This window comes from Belonocnema kinseyi, chromosome 10 (assembly GCF_010883055.1).
Source record: "Belonocnema kinseyi isolate 2016_QV_RU_SX_M_011 chromosome 10, B_treatae_v1, whole genome shotgun sequence".
Taxonomy (NCBI): domain Eukaryota; kingdom Metazoa; phylum Arthropoda; class Insecta; order Hymenoptera; family Cynipidae; genus Belonocnema; species Belonocnema kinseyi.
Genome location: NC_046666.1, coordinates 33,873,350 through 33,882,861, shown reverse-complemented (window position 1 = coordinate 33,882,861; position 9,512 = coordinate 33,873,350). Strand labels below are relative to the sequence as shown.

Here is a 9,512-nt window from a genome sequence, read left to right as displayed (position 1 = left end):
GGGGGTGTTAACCACCCTCCTAGACGATGGAAGAGGCATTTTTACTTCCTTATTGTATACCGTTTCTGTCCTCCATTTATCCGATATACCTTCTTAAGGTAACATATTTACCTAAGTACCCAACTTCTAAAAAATTAAAATTTTTAATAATAAATTAATTTTTTTAAACAATTCAAACAAAAAAAGTGCGATTTAAAAAAAAACTTGCAGGTCCGCCATTTTGTTATTTAAAATTTTTTTTGCATATTAGAGGTTTAGTCATTAGCCACAAGCCTACAGAATAATAATCCGTTTGAATTTTTTGTTTTAGATGACTACGGAAAGCTGTGTGCTTCCCCGAAAGAACCTACTATTTTCGAGGACTCCACTTTGACTTAGAAAATCATAAACAAATTTATGTAAAATAAAGTCAAAAACAAATTTTCTGTACACGTTAAGACAGTAATAAAAACATATCTAAATTCCTAAACAATCGCATTTTATTTTCATGTATACAAAAATTCGTGAAAAAACGTCGAAATTTTGGGAATCACGCCGAGCTTATACCTTAACCTACTTCCCCTTCCACTCTCACAGGTAATGAGGTGTCTCCCTAATAAAAATTTTTCAGAACCCTCATAAAACTATTCATTTCTGAAACACAAAATGTGAACCATAATAATTGGAACTTTAAGCCTGAACATATATCTCCATAGATAATCTTCAAATAATGAAACCGCAATAAAAACTAGCATTTTGAATCTGTTTTCCTAAACGGTAAAATCAAAATTTATCGCAGATTATAGAAGAGCATAAACGGCAGGTAATTGATGGTACTCATTGTAAAATGAAATTAGTACCCATTTTCGCAAATGAGTTTCTCAGAACATAGATTAATTAAATAGATTTGAACACAGAAAAACGCTGGTGGTAAATTTGTTGCAGTTCAAATTTCATTGGACTCCCAATCAGCATTTGAGAGAATTTTCAAGTCTCAAATGTATTCCTCTGAATGTAGGTACACATCTGGGCATCTAGGGGAAAGTATCATTTGGAGACTGAATTCTAGCCCATGCAGAGTTGTGGAGTGCTGAACCGCGCTGTCAGGCACTTGAACACCTACTGTCAAAGCAACTATGTGAACGCGAGTCAAATGTAAATAAATAATGATTGAACAATTAATAGTTTGTGAATAAAGGCAAGGATGTTACAATTAAAAATCACTGTGATAAAGCGAAAGTTTCCAATAAGTGTGGTTTCAGGTGTATAGTGTACAAGACTTTCAGAGTGTTGAAAAGTTTTATGTTTATTGTTTTTGTTACAAACGCGTCGAATACCTGTCGCACGCATAGTGCTGGTAAAAGTAATTTGATATTTTCATAATCATACTACCTACCTCTTCCATGACAAATAATTTTTTATTCTACAAAAATTTGACGAAACCTTGTCTGATTATTAATTCTTTATTTGTTCGAGCGACCTGTCAACACAAAACAATGGAGGCGGCCATTTTTTTTTAAGTGCGGTTGGCACGCCATGCTTGGAAAGTTCTGAACTATACGTAAGTGTGATTTTACACATGTGGGTGTGCGTACTTCTGGCAACAGAAAAGTGACCGTTTTTGGTGAAGTCCATGCATTACAGATTGGTCTCCTTACATCTATTCTCCATGGAAAAAGTCATGACCGTCTACATATAAAATAAGGCATTTTCACTTCAATCACTAGCTATAACTTCACTTCGTTGAATGTTTTCCCTTTAGCATTTATATAAATCTTTTGAAAAACTGTTTTTAAATATTACATAAATAAAATTGATTTAATTTCAATAGGGGTTTTCATGAAAATAACATTTTATTTACTGAGAAACTTTTAAAAAGTGATCTAGTTCCATGCCCTACAATGCAAAAAAGCAGGGAGTGATGGGACAACTAACACCGCGCTGAAGATCTTAGGAACCAATCAACTTAGGACAGTAAGGGATCACCATTTTGTTTTCAGATTCATAGGGCTGGAATCTTTTCACGTGAAAACGTTTCATGTCAAAGTTTCATATGTTTCATGAAACATAGGGATGAGAAGAAACATTATTTTGTGCATGCGCAGATCGGTTTGGCCTCTAAGGTCAGGTTAGGATTTTATCTAATTAGTTTGAATTATCCCGCCGCTATATTTGAAACATTACAATGTTTCACGAAACCCCCAATGTTTCATCAAACTTTTCATCAGGCTAAAGTTTCATGAAACTTTACGTCTCTACTCATCGTGAAAAACAAATTTCTGTTTTTATTATACAGTTGTGTTTACCTTATTTTTCATGTATGATACTAGCAACTAGAAGATGAGATAACTTTAAACTTCCGCAGAAAATCTAGTGGAAATTTATTCGAACGCCCAGGCATCAATTTCGATGCAGACGGTCACGACTTAGTTTTTACATTCCGGCTTTGGTGGTTTGAATGTCATGTAGGTTTTGACTAACCTAAGATTTGGATATTATATCATGCCAAGTACAATTTTTATTCCAAGGCACTAATAGTCACTGGTAAATGGGAGGAAATTAAAAGTCAGGTAATTATTATTATAACTTACCTGGTTATCAACATCTATTTCACCCAAATAACGTCCGACAAAATAATCTTGACAGGTGACTGACAGTTTGTAGACGACACTTCACGTTGCTCTAGATGAGAAAAAACAAGTGTCTAACTGATGCTTTTCCCCTAGATTCTCCGAATGAACCTGTGTGGCTAAAATTTGTTGCCACTCACTTGAACACCGATTTCGGTGTACTTTGGAGGATCGGCGATTTCTGCGAAAGGAAAGCGGAAAAGTGTTTTGTTTGCATCAAAGTAGACACTTTTAAACTGTCAGTCATAGAGAATATGTGCAGAGAAGGATCAGTAGAGAGAACACCAGCAAAACAGACAGAAATTTCAATGCTTAATATTTAAAAATTAAAATAATCTTTGTTTTTATTTAAACGCAACACAATGTCATGCAAGAGAACTGCTGGCACTTCCATGCTGAACTACGTAACGAAAAAACCGCGTGCTCAACCAATCCATGAAGAAAATGTAAATTTGAGGAATTCAGAAAATGTTCACACAAACTCTAATGTATTTTTCATTTACTGTCTATCAAATTTCTTTGGAGAAAAAAACTTTACACTGTACTAGCCGAATGGCAAATGTAGATAATATTGTTATATTATTTATTACATAATTAAAAACATTGGAATAGCAAATAATACTATACTACATTGAATTATTATGATTAATATTATTGTTATTACTAGACTAAGCACAATATCAAATAAACATTTTAAAAGTTAATGTTCAAATAGGAATAATATGATAATAATAAATATGATATTTTAAAATTTTATTTCTTACTACATACCCTAATTCGTTTTTCCCCCTGAAAATTATGACTATTAATCTAGTAAAATATTTATTAACATTGTTTCATTAATATGTAATTGCTTAAACAAATGAAGTTTGTTCAAATTTTGTTTTGTTGAAAATTCGTTTTTTTCCTTAAAAATTATACTTAAAAATTATAATCATATTATATTGCCTGTAAGTAGTACCTTACATTCTGTTCACACATGAAAATTCCCCCTTTTTCAAATCCTGGCTACGCCACTGCCCACGAATGTCAATTCTTCATGAAATCGACCTTTTGAGCACTGTATTCTGGTATTTTTTTACTTAAAATTATTCATATTGGTCTAGTGTAGTGGAATATTTATTATCATTGGTTAATTAATTTTTTATTAATCAAACAAATGGAATTTGTTTTAATATTTTTAAAAATTTTTCTCCCTTAAAATTTTTACCATTAGTCTAGTGGAATATTTAATAATATTGGTTGATTCATGTTTAGTTGTTTAAACAAATGAAATTTTTTTTTATATTCGTGTTTTGTCAACAAAAGTTATTACTATTGGTCTAGTGGAATATTCATTAACATTAGTTCATTAATTTTCAATTAGTTAAACCGATGGAATTTGATTAAATAATTTCATTTCGAATTTTTTTTAAATAAAAATTATTGCTGTGGGTCTAGCTGAATATTTATCAATCTTGATTCATTAATTTTTAATTATGTAAACAAATTCCATTTGTTTAAACAGTTTTTTTTTGCAAAAATCCATCGAACTGACATTTTGTTATCGTTAAAGACATAAATTTATTTAAAAATATTTTCTAATTTAATAAACAATAAATTATTATTAGTTAAAAATAATAAATAATTTATTGTTTCAACAATTGAAAAATATTTGAAAAAAATGTATGCCACTTAATAAAATGAACTGCCAGTTCAACTTATTTTTGAAAAAGAAACATTTTTTACACAAATGGGATTTGTTTTCATAATAAAATATTAATTAATCAATGTTGTTAAATATTCCGCTACACCAATAGTAACAATTTTTAAGAAAAAAACGAATTTTCGAAAAAAAATTTAAACAAATTCCATTTAAATAATAAAAAATTAATGAACCAATGTTAATAAATATTCCACTAGACTAATAGTAATAATTTTTAGGAGAAAAAAGAATTTCCGAAAAAAATTTTTTTAAATTTCCATTTGTTTAAATAATTAAAAAATAATTAACCAATGCTAATAAACATTCCACTAGACCAATATTAATAATTTTAAGTAAAAAAATACGAGAATACCGTGTTCAAAACGTCCATTTCATGAAGAATTGTCATTTTTGGTTTTAAGGGTAGTTTTGAGGTACTCCTGGGGGTGTGTTAGAAGTGTCAAATCCATATGCCTGATACATGCCATTCTTCCTTGTATAATTCTCTACAGGCCCTCATACATTCCTGTCACATTTTTTCAAACCCTAAAAATAAAAAAATATTCTAAAAACTCAAAAAAGTGATTTTTTCCCATGCATTTTACATGGGAACCTTCAAGTCAAAGCCGGCACCTTTTAAAATAAAAAAATAAAGGTATTTCTTTTTTCGGATTTGGAATAAAATGAGAGAGGGGTTCGTTGACCTCTAGCATTCAAAAAATTTGCCATGCATTCTTGGACCACCCTATTGGCCACTGTAACTGAAAAGCAAATGACTAATACCTTTGCAAATATTCAGTCAACATTTTTCCACCTTTTTATAGACTCTGAATAATCGTTTGCCACTTTTTCTCATGAATAATGAGTGGAAATTATGTCAAAATTCCATTTTTTAGTTTACGCAGCAATTAATAAAATTACATTTTTTGTAATATAGTAGTATGTCCTCCTTGTTTAAATATAGAAGTGTGACTGAAGAGCGAAACTTCTTTTAAGTCAACATTTTTTTAGTCAAATGCAAGGTTCTACAACCAGAATATTTTGAACCAAAAAATTGACAAAGGAGTACCGATATCTTTCAAAATAATATCTATTAGCATAAATGTAATAAAACAATAAGTCTAATAACATCTTTCAAACTATTGAAAACATTTGACCTCCTGACTTAAACTTTCCTTAAGGGTGTTGAAACCAGAACCGAACGACAAAATTATATTTCCTCGTTTTATTCCAATTTTTCCATGGTTTTTTTTTGCGAAACAAATTTTTTTATGTTAATGTCGGGTTAGAATAAAAAGCAAGGTGTCCAGCGATTCTTAAGAGCAAAATGCAAGGACTTTTTCAGATTTTCCAGATCAAGAAATCAAGTTTTGCTAGATCTTCTTTTTTACATCAAATAATTAAATATACGTTAATACTCTAATAATACTATGTAGAATCTTTCAAACCTTTTGTCCAATTTGACAAAATCATTCATATTCATTGACATTTTGTCACATTTTGGAAATCTTAGTAAAATTTTTTGAACTTTTTATGAAATTTAAAAAATATTTGTGAACTCTTTCTTTAATCTTTGTTTGTGAATTATGTTCTGTTTGTTTGAAATCTTCTCAAATTATGTATTCTATGAAATAAAGTCATTATAGCCCGCTCCGATTTTGTTTGTTCACGTCTGACTGCTCGCCTGAGTGACAACCGCAGACTTCACGCATCCCGCGCAGCTCCTCTTATACCAACCTGCGGCGCGACGCCAATTCTCGGAAGGGCTATTGAAGGGTCTCCCTGTATTTGTGAAATCTTTTCTGGATCTTTTGTGTTCGTTTAAAATCACTGGAATATTTAATTTAAAGTCTTTGTGAAATGTTTTCTAATTTTCGAAAAAAATGTGAATTGTTTAAGATCATTAAAGTTTCAAATCTTTAAAATGTTTTGAAATCTTAAAAGTCCCTCTTTAAAACATTTAAAATCCTTAAGATCTTTTGAAATTTTTACAATATTTGTGAAATGTTCGGAATCCTGATGAAATCTTTGAAATCGGTTGTACACCTTTTGAAATCTTATGAAACGTTTTGAAACCTTCTGAAATCGTCTAAAATCTTAAATGTTTTATAATCTTTGAATCCTAGTGAACTTACTCTTTTCGATAAAGTTCCGAATAGCTGAATTCTTCGATTTTTTTCAAACTCCGTATACTTATGTATATTAGGGTGGCTCAAAAACGCCTTTTTTCTTTAGAGGGCAACGATCCCCCAATTTCATTCTAAATCCGAAAAAAGAAATTTTCTAATTTTTATTATTTTTATTTTTCAATTATAACCGGTGCCAGTTTTGAGTTGAAGTTTTCCATGTAAAATGCATGAAGAAAAATCACTTTTTTGAGTTTTTGGAATAATTTTTTAGGGTTTGAAAAAACGTGACGGGAAAGTATAGGGGCCTGTTGAGAATTATCCAACGAAGAATTTTATGTATCAGCAATATGGGGTTGACACCTCTAACACACCCTCACTAGTACCTGAAGACTACCCTTAAAACAAGAACTGTCAATTCTTCATAAGATCGACCTTATGAGCACTGTATTCTTTTATTGTTTTACCTAAAATTATTACTATTGGTCTAGTGGCATATTTATTATTATTGGTTAATTAATAATTAATTATTTAAAGAAATTAACCCATATGTGATTCTTGGAAATTCAATTTTGAGGTTGGATCCTGGTTCCAACGTTCTTAAAATTCGCCTAGCGTAAACTTGATAAATTAACAGATTTCTTATTTATTTTCATCTGGAATTTTTCTGTAAACCGTGTCAAACTCCTGGGAGCCTTCCTGTAGAATATCATCTTTAACACGTGGAGCAATATCTGATGCACGGGCATCATCTAGACTGAATTTGAAGTCAATTTTCATGATACCGGTTATCAATTCCCAATAGACTTTCTGTAGAATTTTATTGAGAAGGCCTGGTGCGACAGTTCGTGCACTAAGGTCATCGTGCCGTGAATAAACTGGTCACATATTATCCTAAGCGTGAATATTATTCACAATTGCTCGAAGATTATGTTGTTGTTGACCTGGTACAACGTTCGGAAGCTATCAGAGTCACGTGTTAGAGCTTAGAAAAGTTGAGGAAATTTCTACTCATGATGTTTAGAAATCGCGAGTCCGTCCAGATCAAACTTCCCCAGAGAGATCATTCAGAAGCCACTTGAATATTAAGCTCATTTCCCGGATCGCCCCAAGGGGATGGGTAAAGCTGGAAGTATCACTTTTTCCAAAGAACGTCAGACTTATGCCATAATTAAGGGCTCAATTAAGAATTGAGAGCTTTTTAAGGTTCTTACATCACCTCCGACGTAATTTTTCAAAAACAATCCTTATCATAAAAAAACTCCCCGAAAAAGAAATATGCACTGACTAGTAAAGCTGACAGTACCATAAATTTTTTTGAAAAAATGCAGGGTCCAAAATTTAGCTTTTAGGTTTTAAATGAGCCCTTAATTATGAGAAAGGTCTCACATTCTTTGGACAAAGTGGTACTTTCAGCTTTACCAACCTGTCCTAAGGAATGTTAAGGAGCTCACAACTGAAATTGAGAGTTTGCATACTGTTTTGAATGTAGATCTCCAATTAAGAGAGGAATTGCTCTTAACTCAGGGTAATAATCAGACCTAATTGAAGATTTTTTTGTATTCTCATTTCAAAAGATTTTTGACTAGATTTTAATGTCTCTAAATAAAGCCGGATATTATGACCTCTAGCTGTGTGGTACTTAACAGTTCATGCGCATAAAAAGTAGCATTTGTTGAAAACTGCAAATAGAATCACGTCTAGCTTTACACCACTTGACATTAAAGCAGGTTTTATATAGGTGCGCAAAAATTTAGGACTGGTATAAGGAAACAGCGCGTGGCGAATTATACGCCTGATTAAATTCATTGGCATGATAACGAAACGCGTTTTAAAACATTCATTTAAACAGCTAGAATAAAGTCATGATTTAGGAAATATTGCAAATTTCGAAAACTTTATCCACTCGCGAATAGAAACACGTTCATCTCCTCAGATGCATCGTTTTCCTGCATGAGGAAAACTTTTGGGGTAACTTTTACCATATTAAATGTACAGTAACCCGTGTGGAAATAGCCCGGGTTAGTCCTGGTACAACAAGATTTCTGGTCCAGAACTGGCCGGGCTATGTTAGTTTTTTAAGAGCCTAGCCGTGCGCTGGTCGGAAAATCGCTAGGCAAAATTTATGTCAAAACCCCAGTCGGGGGCTGACTGAGCTCTGATCGGGAAAATCTTTTGATCAAATGCTCAGATGGCAGCTGGCCGGGCGCTGATCGGCAATAATAAAATTGTTAAATGTCCATTTAATTAAGAAATCGATGTGTATACAAATCTCGAATCGTGATAAATGTATAGTAAACATTTTCAAATAGAGATTATAATAAAACCATAAATTAATAACGGTAAAAAACATCATACAGATACTCAATTTATAATTGTTTGAACTTTTGTAAACGAATAATAATATATTTTAAATAATATAATATCTAATATACAATATAAAAAAAAAATGACAGAAGCCTCAAAACTATTGGAAATATATAGGGTGAATATCTTTTTGACACCACAAATTTTAAGGTTTCGTGAGTTCGGACTTACAAACAATGAATTTCGTGAAAAAAAGCCGATGAAACTTTTTTGAAATTCGAACTGCTTTTTGTTAAGAAAAAAATTTTAATTTCCATCTTGATGGAAAATTGCGAATTTTCAGAAAAATTAACATTTTATATTAATCTTAAACGTTGTAAAATATTATGAAACACCTAAAAACCAAACCTGACCCAATGTTGAAAAATTTTATTATTAAGAAATTGTCAACATTCACGATCAAATTTCTGAATTCCGTATTTAAAAATTTTAAATATTTATAAAGAATTACATTTCCTGTCATTGTCAAAAGTTATAAAGTAGTCTACAACAGAAAAAAATAAAATATCACGCGATGAAAAATTGTAATCAATTTAAATTATTTATTTAAAAAGTATTTCATTGATATTCATGTTACAAGTTCGTGTATTTTATATTTACATAACGTCGCATTATAATAAATAATCAGAAAAAGATAACTTAAAATTTGATACTTTAACTTATCTAAACTGCAGCTTATGAGGAAGGCTTTTCCACCGAGTTTCAACTTGTCCGTTTAGCGCAGTA

At 31.2% G+C, this 9,512-nt stretch overlaps 1 protein-coding gene across 1 annotated transcript in view; it reads left to right on the top strand.

Annotated features, from left to right (window-relative positions):
- Nucleotides 1-467, top strand: part of LOC117182300 — a 132,191-nt gene extending 131,724 nt beyond the window's left edge. Inside the window, exon 3 of the mRNA XM_033375439.1 lies at nt 311-467. The gene's annotated coding sequence lies outside the window, so the exon portion shown is untranslated. The remainder of the gene's footprint in view (nt 1-310) is intronic.
- Nucleotides 468-9,512: the final 9,045 nt, after the last annotated feature.